Here is an 18,735-nt window from a genome sequence, read left to right as displayed (position 1 = left end):
TAGCAGTAGTTAAAGTCGTATTTCTGGGAGTTTTGCTGTAGCACTTTAGTTATGTTTACAATCAGGACACAGACAACTGAAGAAGACTGAAATGGTTTATGTGCCAACAAGTCAACTCACATGACATAAGCGAGTGATTTGACCGGCTCTACTAAACTGAACTCTTAAAAATGATGGTTCGTCAAAGGTTCTTTAATAAAAATGGCTCTATATAGAACCATGAACACTCAAAGAACCCTTTGCATGATAAATGGTTCTTAGTGAAATGGTTCTTCAGATTGATGGAAAATGTGTTGTATATGGTTCTATATAGCACCTTTTTGAGAATGGTTCTATATAGCACCAAAAAGGGCTCTTCTATTGTTACAGACTTGACATCTTAACAATAGCAGAACCCTTTTTGGTGCTATATAGAACCCTTTAATAAAGGTTCTATATAGAACCATCTATAGAACTCTGCAGTCATCTACGATGCAAAGAAACTTTTAATCATGCAAAGGGTTCTTTGTGTGTTCATGGTACTATACAGAATAATTTTCTTTACTAAAGAATCTTTGAGGGACCATCTTTTACAAGCATGTGCTTACAAGAAGGACTAAACTAACCTGAAGAAAGCAGAACCGTTTTGATACATATAATGAGATTAGGGTTTCTAAGAACTGTCATGTGTAACAACTTCTTTTCCTACTAAGGCTTTAATATATAATCATAAACTCCACTCATGCACATTGCAAGAAGAGGTTCTAGCTATGCTAAAGAAGAAAAATAGCAAGACAAATAATGAGAAATAAACAAGAAATAATTTGAAAAAGTAGAACTCAAGGATGAACATAGGAGCCTTCAAACCAGGTGAAAATGGCATTTTATGGTTACTGTGAAAAGGGGTTTAAACCTGTTTCTGTGGTTTAATGACAATCTGTTTCTGTATTAAAAATACAGGTGTCAGAAAAGGGTTCTTTGTATGATGCCACAGAACCTTTCAGTTCTTGTAAAAGAGATGTGTGGGTGTGAAGAATATTTTAAAAGTTGTAAGAACCTCCACATAATGTCAAGTTTCAAGCAAGAACTCAAATTGGTGAAGAACCATTATAAGATGTTTCTTCAAGAGTTTTTAATAAAGGCAATGATTTCTATATAGAACCATTTCATGCTTAAATACTTCATTCTTCAGATTGATGGACCCACACAGAAAAAAATATATGAAACTATTTTTTTATATATTCAAAATACATTCCAAACACTAAAATGTATTTCAGAATTTACTGCTATATTAACTAAATCCATTTTTTAATGAATGGGGGAAATATTACATATAGAAATGTACCATGCAACAATGTTAGTAAATATATTTAGCAAATACATTTGAAAATGTATGAAAATAGCCAGAATACTGTCTAATGCACTTTACTCTTCGGAATACATTTTGAAATGAATGTTGTAGGTATCAATACACTAATGACTTAATATTTATTTAAAATACATTTTGTGTGAGAAATGTCTTACCACATACTTACATGAATTAATGCAAAGTACAAATCAAAACACAATCAGTACCATTCATTCAGCTAATGTATATTTAGTTATACCTCTTACATACAGTTAAAAAATATATAATAACAAATACGAATAAATGTGTTTAATATATATATATATATATATAAAACAAGTATAAATATATAAAACAAATACATTTTTGGCCATTTTCATACTTTGCAAAAATATGTTTGATAAATGCATGGCCACGCCCCCTAAGCTCCTCAAGGCAGCGCGGTGCTTAGCGGACACCTCGATTTGTCACATGAGGGTCCTGCCCCCAGCACAGAAATCTAAGCAGCAGCAGCAGCAGTTCGCCGACTTCCATTCAGCCGATCTACAGAAATCTTTGTCATATTTTGTTTTTACTGACAGAACTGAGATCTGCATGGTTTTCCTGAAGATATCTGAGTCAGGCATTTTCCTGGGTTTTCCTTGGTTTTCGCCGGTTTTCCTCATCGCCAGATTCTACAGCAGCAGACTGGTCTGGACGTAAGATCTGTATTTATGATACTCTTTATCGTTGCAGCTTGACTGACTAAATCAAACTTGTGCTGACGTTAACCTGCCAGATGTTAATCCTAAATCGAGCTAACATGAACTATGAGCTGTGAACTGTGAAAAGAGAGCAGAGTTTCCTGAGCAGCGGTTAGTTTCGTTTCCTCGTAAGTGAATCTTCAGTGATGGTGCAGAATGATAATATGTGTGAATGATTTATTATTTATAACTGAGGCAGTCAGCTTACACTTAATGTTTGTGTAAAATAAACAGCTTTTTCAACTTTTTCAACTTTTAAGCTCGTTGATTTCTGTGCACTGCAGTAACCGCTGAGAGTTCAGGGAGCGTCTACAAACTACAGCATAACCGGAGAGCGTAAACGAGGTCAAGTACAAACGAATATCAAGCACACTGGCTGTGTCCGAAACTGAGAACAGCTGTCTCAGTCGGTGCCATAGAAGGAAGAGTTGTGATAAAAGGTACCTGCAGCCAAAGTCCTTATAGGAAAGTCTGTTCACTCTGTGGCCATGTTTGTAACGCTGCCAGGCAGGTATATCCTGCCAGGCTCCTCTCTTTGAATGAAGAGAGACCAAAATACTCGAAACTGAAGTTTTCATTTTAAAAACATATTTGAAATCACTGATGAAATCTGACAGGAACTTCATAAATAGTTTGTAGTCTTTGGCTCAAATAACACACAAAAAACATCTGGTAGTTCTGGCTAATGCGCTTGCACAGATCACCACAATGAGCGGGGCTTAACCAGCAAGTTGATCGGCTCTTTTTCTTGAAGGGCAGGACTTTCTCCATAAACAGACACCATGTTGAGCGTCATTTTTCAATCAGTGACCAGACTCCTTCTTTATATCATCTTTGCTTCAACTGACTCACATTTGGGATGCTTTTTGAAGGCAGTGATACGTTACGTTGAGGCCAAGATATGACAGCTCACCCTTAGCTGTTAGCATTAGATGTTAGCAACTTTTACCCTGAAAAATATTTTAAGAAGGCTAGCATGCTAAACTTTTTATAACCAAAATCACGTTGACATGCTTTGAAATTAGTGATATGTTGCCAAGATACATCAGCTCACTGCTAGTTGTTATGTATTAGCATCTTTTACCCAGAAAAAAAAATAGAAGGCTTGCATTCTGAACTTTTTATAAAGGTAGTTATATTATAACTGAAGTTTGAGGGGAGGAACACACCTGATACCCCTCCTTCTTCCAGTGCTCTATAAATTCACATCCTCGCCATCCGTTCCCGTGACGAAGTGTTCGCAATCCCCACCGCCACACCATCTCCTCCCTGTTCTTCAGTCCTACCACAGATATGGGGGGGGTCTGGCCTTCTAGCTACGGGCAGAAGCCGCCCAGAACTGCAGCCCAAGTTCTCAGAGTTTTCCCAACTCCCTCATTCTGTCTTTCCTCATACTACCACTACATGTTGAAGGCATGATCTGAACTCACAAACCAAAATAAAAAGTACTGTATTTGTGCACAAACCAGTTACTCTCCCCTACAGTTTTCCCTATCGCATCGGCACTGATCTATCAGATTGTGGGATTTGTAAGGCAGTGAAGAATACATCTACACTGCCTTTAAAAAACGGCCAAACAGAGGAACCTCATTTTACATACACTGTCAGTTCGGACATGACCTGGTCCCTACCTTTCTCAGAAAACCTCCTGAGCAAGCAGCGTTTCTTACGTTTCACACACAGCCATTATGAGCCATAGACCCTTTAGCAGAAAGAACACAAATGAGTTTTTAGAACAGCCTCTGTTTATTGCTGCTGAGCTCAAAATGAGTCTAGTTTTAGTGTCACTAAAACACAGCAAAATGTAAATAAAAACAGAATGATGTGCAAATCATTTAAATCCTAATTGAAAATAGTACAAAATCAATGTAGCAGCCAATAACATGTTTCAAAAGAGTTGGGACAGGGGCAACAAAAGACTGGTAAAGTTGTGTAATACAAAAAAAACACCTGATGGAACATCGTACTTGGCAACAGGTCAGCCACATGATTGGATATAAAAGAACATCCCAGAAAGGCTGAGTCTTTCAGAAGTAAAGTTGGGGAAGGGTTCACCACTCTGTGAAAGACCACATACTGCACGTAGTACAACAGCATGGCTCCAGAGTAAAAGAGTCCGAGTGCTAAACTCGGACAGATCATACTTTGTTTTAAATTGGACTTTCATTGTTACACAGATGACACCCAGATATATCTTAGGACCAAATCCGTTAAAAATCCACCTCTCAGACAACTGGAATCTTGTTTATCTAAAATTAAACTCTGGATGACACATTACTTTCTCATGTTAAATAGTCATAAAACTTAACGCCTTTTAATTGGCTCTAAATAACCTCTTAACAAAACTGACTCTGTAACACTTGGTGTCCAAGTACAAGGACAAACAAATATGAAGCGTTATGAGCCAGTATAGATCTTTTAGTGGACAGAACACAAATAATGACCAGCCAGAGTTTAAGAACGGCCTCTTTTTATAATTATTGCTGATAAAGGGTCTCAAAAGACTCTTTTGTCTTTGATATGGTGTGCACATGACTTTTGCATATTCAAAGTACAAGATCATTCCACAGTGATCCCTTGTTTCCATGTGTTTCAGTCTTAGAGCCTTTAGAGCCTTTATTCATGCATATATATATATGAGTGACCGAAAAGGGCTAAATTGTTATGTCCAGACAACTGGATCAGAGCATCTTCGAAACAGCAAGGCTTGTGGGGTGCTCCTGGTCAGTAGTGGTGAGTTTCTACTGACAGTGGTCCAAGGAGGGACAAACCATGAACCAAGGTTTGTCCCTAAGGTTGGGCATCTAAGGCTCGCCTATGTGTGAAGTAATCGAATGCTACCCGTCTGGTCTGAACTTTTGTGACACGTCATAGAAATTTAAAATTTTTAACACCCTGCTGTGTATGGGACTGTGTAGGAGCAGACCACCCTGCTGAGAAAAATTATAGAAACCATTAAAAGTTTCTGGTGATCTCTGGTGGCACATAATCATCAGTAATGGTATTTAGTGTTTTCCTGATGGGTTGATATTACATTGTAAAGGATTCTAATGGTTTAACTGAATGTGTAACATCATCAGGTTTTAATCTGAATGGTTCTAAGGGTATGCTGTCCGCTGTCAAAAGTGCCTACAATGGGCATGCACGCATCGAAGCTGGACTTTAGAGCAATGTCAGGCCAAAATTCTGCTGGGAAACCCTGAGTCTGGGCATTCATGTGGCCATCACTTTGACACATGCCACCTACCTAAATATTGTTGTGGATTAGATACACCCTTCATAGTAATGGTATTCCGGATGGCAGTGGCTTATTTCAGTAGGATAATGCACTCTGCACTTATTGCTTAGGAATGGTTTTAAGAACATGACAAAGAGTTCAAGGTGTTGCTCCTGGCTTCCACATTCCCTAGATCTCAATCCGGTCGAGCATCTGTGGGATGTGCTGGAACAAGTCTGATCAGTGCTGCTCACAGAGCACCTTCAGAGGGCTTGTAGAGTTCATGCCTCAGGGGGTCACAGAGGACCAACGTCATATTAGGCAGATGGTCATAATGTTTTGTCTCATTGGGGTATAATATTCACTGTCCAGTATACTGGACCTTTGGACTTAAGTGAATAAAATGTAAAAGTTTTTGAAATATGAACATATTTGTATTTCCCCTACGATGACAAGGTGATTATTTTTTAAATTAAATTAATTAATAAATGAATACATTGAAGTCATGAGTTAAGTTTCTCGTGGCCACAAATGAATATGTTGAGGCCACAAGTTAAGTCTCCCCTGGGCACAAATTAATATATTGAGGCCACATGTTAAGCCTCCCATGGGCACGAATTATTATATTGAGGCCACAGGTTAAGCCTCCCATGGGCACGAATTATTATATTGAGGCCACAGGTTAAGTCTCCCATGGGCACAAATTATTATATTGAGGCCACAGGTTAAGTCTCCCATGGGCACGAATTATTATATTGAGGCCACAGGTTAAGTCTCCCATGGGCACGAATTAATATATTGAGGCCACGGGTTAAGTCTCCCATGGGCACGAATTATTATGATGAGGCCATGAGTTAAGTCTCCCATGGGCACGAATTATTATATTGAGGCCACAGGTTAAGTCTCCCATGGGCACGAATTATTATGATGAGGCCATGAGTTAAGTCTCCCATGGGCATGAATTATTATAATGAGGCCATAAGTTAAGTCTCCCATGGACACGAATTAATATATTGAGGCCATAAGTTAAGTCTCCCATGGTCACGAATTATTATATTGAGGCCACAAGTTAAGTCTCCCATGGGCACGCATTAATATATTGAGAAGTCTGAAGGTCACAATTAATATATTAATCTATATTCACATCTTCATTACTAATACATATTAATTATATCAAAATGTATTATATATATATATATATATATATATATATATATATATATATATATATATATACATGCCAAAACTTCACTCATGGCCTCAATATATTAATTTATGGCCAAAAGAAACTTCATTTTTGGCCGCAAAATGTCAATTCATGGCCATGCCTTTAAAAATAATCACAGTGTCACCTTAATAGCTACATAACTTTCCTGTGTTTACAGTTGCATGAAAAAAAATTTCTGAACTTATGGAACTGCCTGGGCTTCTGCATGAATGACTCCTAAATATTAAATTATATTTTCAACACAAAGCATATGCAATGATTTGCATGGCCATACCTACAATAAGCATATGGTTTAAACAGTGAAGGTCACTGATGCAAGAAGTATGTGAACCTCTGTGATAAATACAGAATGAAAAGAGGGTAATTAGAGTCGAGTCCTCCCCTCGATTCAGACACGTCTGATCTGATCTCCAATTTTTTTCTTCAAAGTAGAGTTAATAGAATCAAAGCTAAGGAACATCACATGTTCCTGACTCTCCAAGAGTGGAGTTCAAGGGGGTTATTAAAAACAAAGCACTTCTGTCTAAAAGTTTTCAGAAACTTACAGTAAATACAGGAAATGTTCAAGTTTTTTGTTTGGTTCTGTTATACTGTTGATATTAAATATGTTCTTTTTTCAAAATCTTGCTGATTTCATGTGCATAAAAAACATCCAATATACTAGACAGTCAAATAATATACATATTACACATAAAAAACAATATTTTTCCCAGCGTTATATATTGTCACTTCTAAACAAACATAAGATTCCACTTTTAGCAAAATAAGAGGCAGAGGCGACTGGCATGTCTCACCAGCTGCCATGTTTGTTGTTTATGACAAGATTATAAAGAAAACTTTCTTATAAATGACCAACCAATAGAAAGACTGTGTTCTTTAGAAACACATAATGAAACAAGTGAATGTGGTGATGCTTGTACAGCGCTGGAATACCTGAGGACACACAGTGCCCAATAACCGCATGTAGGTCAATGCAGCTATCACTCTTTGTTGGCTGTAATGTTGTACACACTAAAATGTGTTAATTACATGAACTTAGCATTAAATCACGATTCACTTATATCTTTAACTAGTTTCGCTTTTGTTTCCTCTTTACTGACTGTCCATTTTTGCAGAAAGAGAAACTTAAGCCATGGCATTTATCCACAAAGCTTTGGCAAGGCTTTGTCTGGTGTAAATGTTTACAAGCAAGACAGTATCATTAATGATATTAGTATTATTATAGTATTATTATACTTTATAACACACATACAAATGCACTCTTACACACAGACACACACAAACACACACACACACACAAATAAGAGAGAGAGAGAGGGAGAAAGAGAGAGGGAGATCACATGATCAGACCTGTATATAAGATGACACACAGAAAAGCACTTCCTTTTTCCAACGAATAGTCGGTGAGTGCCTTCAAACAAATGCTTTCTCATCCAATATAGTGTTTTATTTAGTTATAAAATTAATAACTAATTATTAACTGTGGTAGAGGAGTGTGTTATTTATGTGCACAAGACAATCAATTCAGAATGTAGTTCTGAGATTAATGCCACTTTAAGCAGTAGTTATTTTAAGAACAGAATTCCTTTACTGGCACGTATGGATGAATAATTCTTGAAGTTAGCGTAATGAGTAGTTATGAATGTTCTACAGGAATATGTCTTCTAGTTGTCATTCTGCAAGAAAACTGAACTTTTGAAAGGTTTTGGTCTTGTTTATTAAGGTATATTATACCATTATTATTATTATTATTATTATTATTATTATCATTATTAGTATTATTAGCAGTAGTAGTAATGGCACTGTTAAAAAATGATCTTAACGTGTACCAAGGTTTACTGTTTTAGATCATCTAAGCATGTTTAAAAGCTTTCTCATTTTACACGATTGCGAAACAAAAGCAGTAGTAGGTGTGATTCACAAAAGACATGCACTCATTAAAGTACACTTTAATATCTGTTATCAATTTTAATACTACTGTGATGGTTTTTATCATGTTAAATTTGGTTGTAATCATTCATTGTTACATTGTACAGATTCATAAATCAGTCTGTACATGCCAGATCTGTTTGGGCTCCGCCCTAGCTGTTCTAGAACCTTCTGCTTCAGCTCTAGCGCCCCCATCAGTGTCTATATAAAATTAGTCCCTATTAGAATCATTTACAAAATCCCTTTACAAAGCCTAACATGAGTTATTAGAAATTCAAATCCATGTTTTCTTATTTCTGCACTCAAATAATAAATGAATGTAATTCAATTATGCCACACATTCATACTCAAATATAGTAGAGTGAATATACACAGATTTTGTTACCTCAACATAAAGTTTGGCTGTTGATAAAACCAAATTGAAACATTTCAGTGCAGTTTATTTGAGTTTTATTTTGGAATGGAATTCTGTCTGGAGCGAAATAAATGGTGTTCATTTATAGAAATGCACTTTCATTTCTTTTGTCCTTTTTATGTAAACTAATAAAGACAACTCAGTTAGTATTTAATATTGACATAGTTATATTTTGGATCTGTTATGTTGTTGATCAATGTTTATCATCTGCTGTCACTCCTAAATGAACATGTGATTCTACTTTTAACAAAATAAACAAAACTCTTTAACAATAGTGGTTTTGTGAGGCATTTATTACACTAATGAGGTCTATCATACTAATCAAAGCATAATTTACTACTGGATTAAACTTCATCTCAAAATCTATGTGTGGACAAATACTATCTACTATTTCTGTTTTTACCTTTAACAAGAGGGACATTCTAGAAGAACATATATACAAAAACATTCCTGAAATAAAAGCAGGATCATTTAGAAACACTGGCCCTTATTCATTAAGCTTCTCAGAGTAGGAGTGCTGATCTGGGAACTGTTCTTATCAGTGAAGTCATAGTAAATAACATATGAATCTGATCCTAGATCAGCTCTCGTACTCTAAGAAGCTTTGTGAATAAAGCTTTGTAAGCCCAGAGTTTCTTTAGTGCTTCTTCTGTCTTGGAGGCGGCTGTCATGTCTGATCAGCTGCTATGTTTGTTTTTGTTTATGACAGTATTTTAAAGAAAACCTTCTAATAAATGACCAACCAATAGAAAGACTGTGTTCTTTAGAAAATCCTAAAAGTGAATGTGGTGATGTTCCTGCTTCTACAGAGCTGGAATACCTGTGGAGAAAATGCTCAGTATACAGTGTCCAGTAACCACATATAGGTCAATGCAGCGATCGCTCCTTGTTGGCTGTAATGCTGTACACAATAAAATGTGTTAATTACATGAACTTAACATTAAATCAGGATTCACTTATATCTTTAACTAGTTTCACTTCTGTTTCCTCTTTGCTGACTATCCATTTCTGTAGAAAGAGAAACTTAAGCCATGGCATTTATACACAGGCTTTATCTGGTGTAAATGTTTACAAGCAAGACAGCATCATTAATGATATTAGTACTATTATACTTTTTTATACACAATAGTTTATGTATTTAATCTTGACATATTTTCAGTTTGTGGGTTTGTCAACCCTGTTGGTTCATTTTTTTGAGTATGTGTTTCCTTATGTTCTAGTATTTCTGGTTTTACTGTTTTCATTTCCGTACCCACATCCCTGTTGTCATTCCTGATCAAGATTATTTGAAATATCCTAATACACAGACTACACACTTATATTAAACTGACTCATTCAGTACATATAAAAAGTCACAGAACAAAGACCAGACAATATACTATAAAACTATAATTCAATGTTTTAAGTAACCTGGTTGCCTTCAGATTGTGAGTACACTGAACTAATTAAGTTACAGAAGAGTAATCTTGTGTTTTACGTTCTGTTAACGTCTTATCAGAAGCATCTCTAGAGATTCATGGCTAGGGGGCTAAGCCTTTACTAAGGGGGTCTGGGGCCTTGCTCCCCCAGGTGGTTGTTTTTTTTTTCTTATGGCCCCAAAATGTATGTTCATCATCAACTTTTAGAGTAGCAATGGTTAGACAATGTATCAAAAACAGTTATTTGGTCAAGTTGGCACACAGAAGATCTGTTTCTTCATAGTGTATTAAGCGCAGATCTTTTACAATTTATCTATCTCCTCTTTTACAATTGATCTTTGTCCTCTTTCTTAGATAAGCTGCAGGTCAGAGATAAGTTATTCAAATACACAGCTTATAGATTAGGTACTGGGATGTGCTTCAGTAGAGTCCTCCAGGATGTGCTTCAGTAGCGTTCTCTGGGATGAGCTTCAGTAGAGTTCTCTGGGATGTGCTTCATTAGGGTTCTCTGGGATGTGCTTCAGTAGCGTTCTCTTGGATGTGCTTAAACAGAGTCCTATGGGATGTGCTTCAGTAGGGTTCTCTGGGATGTGCTTCAGTAGGGTTCTCTGAGATGTGCTTCAGTAGGGTTCTCTGGGATGTGCTTCAGTAGGGTTCTCTGAGATGTGCTTCAGTAGGGTTGTCTGGGATGTGCCTCAGTAGCGTTCTCCGGGATGTGCTTCAGTAGGGTTCTCCGGGATGTGCTTCAGTAGTGTTCTCTGAGATGTGCTTCAGTAGGGTTCTCTGGGATGTGCTTCAGTAGGGTTCTCTGGGATGTGCTTCAGTAGGGTTCTCCGGGATGTGCTTCAGTAGGGTTCTCTGGGATGTGCTTCAGTAGGGTCCTCTGGGATGTGCTTCATTAGGGTTCTCTGGGATGTGCTTCAGTAGGGTTCTCCGGGATGTGCTTCAGTAGGGTTCTCTGGGATGTGCTTCATTAGGGTTCTCTGGGATGTGCTTCAGTAGAGTTCTCCGGAATGTGCTTCATCATCATCATCACTTTGATTTATATAGCGCCTTTCCCATGCTCAAGGACGCTTTACAATCAAAGAGCATCAACACATTAAACAAAAGGACAAAACAGGTAAACATTCAAGTATAAACGGAACAACAATAACACAGTGAAAAGAAGTATGTCTTTAATATAGATTTAAATGAAGACAGAGAGGTTGCATCCCGTATAGACTGTGGGAACTAACTTGGGAACTACTACATTAAATGATCGACCACCCATAGAAGCCAATTTAAATCTAGGAACATGAAGTAGGCCTAGATTTTGTGATCTCAAGGTACGGGATGGGACATATAGATGAAGCAGCTCTGCCAAGTATTGAGGAGCCAGACTGTGCAGAGCTTTATTTGTTATAAGGAGAACTTTGTACTGAATGCGGAATGTAATGGGCAACCAGTGAAGACTCTGAAGAACAGGGGTGATGTGGTCATTCTTTTTTGAAAAGGTGACGATCCTAGCAGCGGCATTTTGAACATACTGTAACCTAGTGAGTGTTTTGACAGGGAGGCCAGAAAAAAGAACACTGCAGTAGTCCAGCCGTGACGTCACTAATGCATGCACAAGTGTTTCTACATCGGCTTGGCTGAGAAATGGTCCGAGAAATATTGCGAAGATGGAAAAATGCTGTCTTAACAACGGAATTGATGTGGATGTCAAAAGAAAAAGTGTAGGATCAAAAATAACTTAGAGGTTGCGGACGTGGGGAGAAGGTGTTACTAGAGTCCCATCAATATTGATGCCAAGGACAGATGAGCTAGATATCAGTGACTTTGAGCCAATTAAAAGCAACTCAGTTTTGCTAGCATTCAGTTTTAATAAGTTAAAACTCATCCATGACTTTATGTCATGGATACAGTCAGATAGAGCAGGTGGTGGTGTACTCTGAGCAGGGCTAACGCTAACATAGATCTGAGTGTCGTCTGCATAACAATGAAAACTTAAACCATGAAGGAGTATTATTTGCCCAAGTGGCAGCATGTAAATGGTGAAGAGCAATGGACCTAAAACTGAGCCCTGTGGAACACCCTTAGTCACAGACAATATAGAGGATTTATTATTCTGAATAGCTATATATTGACGTCTGTCTCTGAGATATGAGGAAAACCAGGAAAGGGCAGATCCAGTAATACCAATGCTGCACATACGAGAGAGTAATAGATCATGAGATATGGTATCAAAGGCAGAGCTAAGATCAAGAAGTATCAACATACTAAGAGCTCCTGAATCAGCTACATATAGAAGATCATTAGTAACTCTAAGTTTTGCAGTCTCTGTACTATGCAAGGGATGGAAACCAGATTGAAAAGGCTCGTATAAATTATTTGCTTCCAGGTGGGACTGCAACTGTGTAGCAACTACTCTTTCCAACAGCTTAGCAGTGAATGGGAGATTAGAAATTGGTCTGTAATTATTTAAGTCAGGCAAGTCTAGACCTGGCTTTTTCAGGACAGGGGTAACAACAGTGGTTTTGAGATCTGTAGGGACACAACAGGTTGCAAAACATCTTTTAATAAGGTGTGAGATAGGAATGGCTAGCTCTGTCACACATTCCTTAATAAAGGAGGTTGGAGCAGGATCTTACTGACAATGAGTTGGATTGGATTTTTTAATCAGCTCTACTACAGAAACAGATATGACAGGAGTAAAACATGAGAATGGCTGGGCAATATTGGGGGAGAAGAAATCAAGGGTGGGCTGAAAGACAGAAGTAAGGGAATGGCAGATTGAGTCAATTTTATTCTAAAAAAGTGAGCAAATTCATTGCATAATTTAACTGAACCACTAGAAGCTACCACTGGGGGCTGCAGTAGTTTGTCAAAAATGTTGAAATGGGTGAGCTACGGTGGATCACCAAAGATGGATAAGAGGAATGTGCCCAATTTAAAGCATCTCTGTATCTAGACACATGATCTGCATAGGCTAAAGAATATACAGTAAGGCCAGTTTTCCTATAAAGCTGCTCAAGATGTCTGCCAGTGGCTTTCATAGCCCTAAGCTCAATGGTAAACCATGGAGAAGAGTGGGAGGATGGCACAAGCCTTTGTTCAAGGGGTGCAAGAGCATCTAGAGTGTGCAAGATGGAATCATTATATACAGAGAGAATCTCATCAGGACAGGACAGGGAAGAGATGTCAGAGAGTGGTGAAGTATGAAGTGAAGCAGAAAAAGTTAAAGGATCAAGAGATTTCAGATTTCTGTAAGTCACCATGGTTTTCTTAGAGCACCTATGGAAATGAAAATTAAAGCTGAATTCAATAAAATGATGGTCAGATATACCAATATGGGTGCCCCGAACAGCAATATTATCAAGTCCAGTTGTACAGATTAAGTCCAGCGTATGACCATGCTCATGTGTGGGAAAGTTTACATGCTGTGTGAATCCAAAGCAGTCGAGCACTGACATAAAATCAGTTGACATAGTCGAGGCCTTGTCAATATGTACATTAAAGTCACCAAGTAATATAACAGTAGACAACAGAGCACATACTTCAGTAAGCAGTTCAGATAAATCCGATAGAAAACTAGTCTGCATTGGAGGAGGACGATAGATTAGCACGGCAAGTAATGGAAAAGGACCAGGTAATTTACATACAAGATGTTCAAAAGAAGATCCTCTGTAGGAGTCCATCACAAGAAAGTTTAGATTATTACGGAATATAACTGCTAAACCCCCACCTCTACCTTTGAGTTGAGGCATAGATAGGTAGTTAAAGCCGGGAGAAGCCAGTGAGTGTAAGAAGTCATTTGGTGTCTGCCACGTTTCAGTGAGAAATAACGCGTCAAAGTTATTTTCAAGCATCTTTTGCCGAAGAAGCAACGATTTTCCTGACAACAAGCGGCAGTTTAGTAAGGCCATGCTACTAGTGTTCTCACGATTCGTATCTGTTTCCTGACAGCGGTCGACTTTGCACAACGGTCACAGAAGAGTAGAATCCCTATCACAGCATCCACGCTGTGCAGGGAGAGGGTTGCGCAGTGTAGATGACCACATGGACGGTATTGCCGACGCTGAGGAAGCGGTGTAGTGGAATCTCTGGTAGATCCTACTTGAGCGATGTACGTAGCGAGGGCGCCTAGCTATTCCAAGTGATTTACAGTAATTGTAAATCTCCGAATCGAGGCATAAATGGCAGTTCCAGCTACGTAAGCCTGTTGATGTATACTCAAGTACCATGACTGGGAGATTCAAAGCAAGTATTCCAAAACAGAACATCAGCCACCTGGCCGAATTGCCAACCTCACTGGCCCTACGTCCACAATACAACAGAGCCTTCGGACAGCGCCTGCCAAGGGAGGGGATACTCACTTACCAAACAGGCCGAGTAGCAGAGTGCGCCGGGGAGGGCAATGGGAGAGAAGGCTTCTAGAAACGGCAAGGACGAGGCTGTGTTGGTGGAAACGTCCAGCGATCCAGAGGGTATAAGCAACAATCCAAAATGTTAGACAGTCCAATAGCAGCACAATATTACTCCAAAAATCAGGTAGGAAGACCATAGTGCTTCAGTAGCGTTCTCTGGGATGTGCTTCAGTAGAGTCCTCCGGGATGTGCTTCAGTAGCGTTCTCTGGGATGTGCTTCAGTAGAGTCCTCCGGGATGTGCTTCAGTAGCGTTCTCTGGGATGTGCTTTAGTATGGTTCTCTGGGATGTGCTTCAGTAGCGTTCTCTGGGATGTGCTTCAGTAGAGTCCCCCGGGATGTGCTTCAGTAGCGTTCTCTGGGATGTGCTTCAGTAGAGTCCTCCGGGATGTGCTTCAGTAGCGTTCTCTTGGATGTGCTTAAATAGAGTCCTATGGGATGTGCTTCAGTAGGGTTCTCTGGGATGTGCTTCATTAGGGTTCTCTGGGATGTGCTTAAATAGAGTCCTATGGGATGTGCTTCCACAAACACCTTCACGCAGACCATAATATCTAATTAAACAAAGGTTGTTAAATAATCAAGTGACAGAGTAGATGTTTCACCATTTGGATTCACTAAAATCCTAAATTGCACTATGTGATGAGTAATACAGATGCATTGTCAGCCATTTCAGTGCCATTTTAAGATGAAATTTTAGAGAAAGCTGTGCTTCCTGTGTAATCTTAAAGCACCTGCCTAGCATATTAGCTTGGTGCTAATATATTAGCTCATAGCTAATGCACTAGCTCATAGTTAGCACTAGGGTCAGCACTAGTGCATTAGCTCAGTTACATGTACATGTACTACATGTACTACTGCCTTACCATCAGGTGGTCACATCCATTGTACAGCACAGCAGTCAGCAGGAAAATGATGATATGTGTACTTTTATTGCATTTATAGAACCCTACTTTATTTATTACATTAATTCCGTTACATTACATTAAGCCAGGACAAACCCCTGGTTCTCTACAGAGTTGTCAGCTGTCCAAAAGGAAAGAAATGTTGCTTGGTCTAAAGCTCATGCTTCCTAATTACCCTCAGATCAGGTCAGGTTCAGACAGATTAGGAGTAAGTGTTTGTACCTGGTCAAGAAGTCAGCCTATTATCTGGACAGTCTTAAAAACAGTGCTTCTTCACCCACTAAATTCTTGAAATCGCATCCTATCTTCTTTGGACTGTAGACTTAACTCTGTTGCTTTATTTATTGATCTTTCTGAAACATTTGATACTGTAGATCATTGCTTGCCATTGGAGAAACTGTGAGAAAAATTCTGGATGAAAAAGCATGTAAATTATTTGATAGCTGTCTTTTACACAGAACTTAGTGTGTTGCTGTGGGTGATTTCAGGACTCATTTTTTTTAGAAATTACTACCACAGAATTCTATTTTAGGTCCTTTATTATCTCCTTTATACATAAGTAATATTGGAGACCATTTGGATGATGGTAAGATACATCTACATGCTGATCTGTCCTCTGTACTACTGCTTCCTCTGTAAACTTAGCGGTAATAAATCTACTTTCAACTTTCAAAATCATCCAACATTCACTAGGGAACCTTAAATCAGTTCTTAATGACTCAAAGACCAAGTTTATCATCTTTTCTAGGTTTCATATAGTCTCTTGTATAGATATGCATATTAATACCATGTCATGGACAGTAATTGAAGTTGTTTTAGAATATAAATAGCTTGAATAGGTTGAATAATACATTTTCATTTAGCAAACATGTTCAAGGCATAATCAAAAAAATTAACAGATCATGTTTTTCATAAGAATGAACAAAGGATTGTTCAGGCTGTTTTAGATTTTGATTATGGGGATATTATTTATGTGAATACTACTCACTCCACTTTATGCTATTTGGACTTGTTTTATGCAAATAGATACATAACTGGAGATGGCTATTCTACTCACCATTGTGATCTTTATTATAATGTTCAATGGACTTCACAATCTAACAGATGTTATAAGCATCAAATTATTTGCGTTTATAAAGTACTTCTTGGGCAGCTGCAAAATTACTTAAGCCCATTGGTAGTCAGTGTGCAGGGCTCACATGACCTTCTTTACCACTTTAGATTATCTCTTGCAGTGCATGGAGTTAATTCAGAATTGGGAAAAAAGCTTTTGCACTTTATGCTTAGTATATTTAAAATCAGAAACTTCAGTTGGCAGAGTGCATCCTATTAAGTATTTTTTATGATATAATTGTGTTTTTAGATAACTGTGAATGTTAACATTAATTTCTTTAATATATGTGCACATTTGGTATATTTTAATACATTTCATGAATTGCAACATCTATTTCAATTATTTTATCTTGTATTTTTTTATTTGTATTATTCTTGTTTATTTTATTTTCCTCTTCGTCCTAGGTCTTCCCTATGAATAAATAAACAAATAAACAAATAAACAAATAAATAATCATGTCCCTTTTTTTCTCCCATAGACTCCCATTCATTTTGCCCCCCACAAAAGCTCCACCAAATTGCATGTACTCACTCACAGCAGGTCCTCAAACTCTTCTGCACAGGCATACTGGCATGCACTCCTCTATGTGCTGTTTTTTCATCGCTCGTTCCTCCCATAGAGTCCCATTCATTTTTCGCTCTCACCCAAGGCCTATTATTTCCTTTGCCCAACAGCCACCAAAATGCATGTACTCACTCAGGCTCAGTTTCATTTTTCATCATTCCTCATTTCTCTCAGAGACTCCCATTCATTGTCAAATACACAGCTAACACTTGGTAATTCACTACCATCGACAAAATAAACAACAAATGCCTAGCAACAATTAAGCAACCATATGGGATACAATAAGAACTGCTTAGCAACACCTTAGCAACCACTTAGGATACCATAGCAACTGCCTAGCAGCACAGTAACAATTGCGTGGAATACCATAACAACTGCCTAGCAGCCCCCTAGCAACCACCTGGGATACCATAGCAACCGCCTAGCAACATCATAGCAACCACCTGGGATACCATAGCAACTGCCTAGCAACACCTTAGCAACCACCTGTAATACCACAGCAACCACCTAGCAACACCTTAGCAACCATCTGGGATACCATAGCAACCACCTAGCAACATCTTAGCAGCCACCTGGAATACTATAACAACAGCCTAGCAGCCCCCTTGCAACCACCTGGGATACCATAGCAACCGTCTAGCAACACCCTGATAGCCACCTCAGATACCATAGCAACCACCTAGCAACACTCTAGAAACCACCTGGGATACCATACCATCCACCAAGCAACACCATGGCAACCACCTGGGATAGCATAGCAACCGCCTTGCAACACCTTAGCACCTGCCTGGGATATCATTGCAACTGGCTAAAAAACACCTTAGCAACCACCTGTGATACCATAGCAACAGCCTGGCAACACATTAGCAATCATTCTCACATGCTTAAGCTGCACAAGCACTCAGCGTTTTCTTCAGGAAATGCACTATTCTAGTTGTAAAGTGTTACCAGATTTAGTTTCTTTTCTGCAGTCACAGTATTTCCTAATCATTAGTCAGTCATTATGAAGTCATAAATATGAGATAGTATTTTCTTACTGTTGAATAACATGCAGTAGCATAATTATGAGATACAATCTCATAATATCAGAAATGTTCTTCTTATTATGATATACTAAGTCAGTGAGTGTTTCCTGATCAGGCTTTCCTGATGTTGAAGGGCCTAAGAAGCACCAGTTACCAGACACCCACTGAATCTTCACCTCAGCTCTTTCGTACTGCAGTAATAACAGGCCCATGTCCAGAAAAAGACTTTTCGAGGGGGGTCACATGAAACAGATCAGCCCACCCCAAACTCTGACTGTATTTTCTCAGCTGTCTTGAAACAATCACTTATTTTATTTATGTAGTTACCCACTGTGTCCATATTAGGTTACATATTTACTATTTTTTTAAAAACTAATCATTTTTGTGTTCCTTATGTGTAAGTAATCTACTATAATAAGAAAACCTAAGCTGGCCAGCTAAAGATAAAA

General features: G+C 38.3%; 1 protein-coding gene across 5 annotated transcripts in view; it reads left to right on the top strand.

Annotated features, from left to right (window-relative positions):
- Positions 1-1,777: 1,777 nt before the first annotated feature.
- Positions 1,778-18,735, top strand: part of si:dkey-211g8.8 (uncharacterized protein LOC108004533 homolog) — a 29,426-nt gene continuing 12,468 nt past the window's right edge. For 4 of the 5 annotated variants that reach the window (XM_036567345.1, XM_036567346.1, XM_036567342.1 and 1 more), the window contains exon 1: positions 1,778-2,025. The gene's annotated coding sequence lies outside the window, so the exon portion shown is untranslated. Of the gene's footprint in view, positions 2,026-7,885; positions 7,919-18,735 lie in introns of those variants that run through there. The other variant, XM_036567344.1, reaches the window with a different exon arrangement.

Source organism: Colossoma macropomum, unplaced genomic scaffold (assembly GCF_904425465.1).
Source record: "Colossoma macropomum unplaced genomic scaffold, Colossoma_macropomum, whole genome shotgun sequence".
NCBI classification, from domain to species: Eukaryota; Metazoa; Chordata; class Actinopteri; order Characiformes; family Serrasalmidae; genus Colossoma; species Colossoma macropomum.
This window is presented reverse-complemented; position numbering and strand designations above follow the sequence as displayed.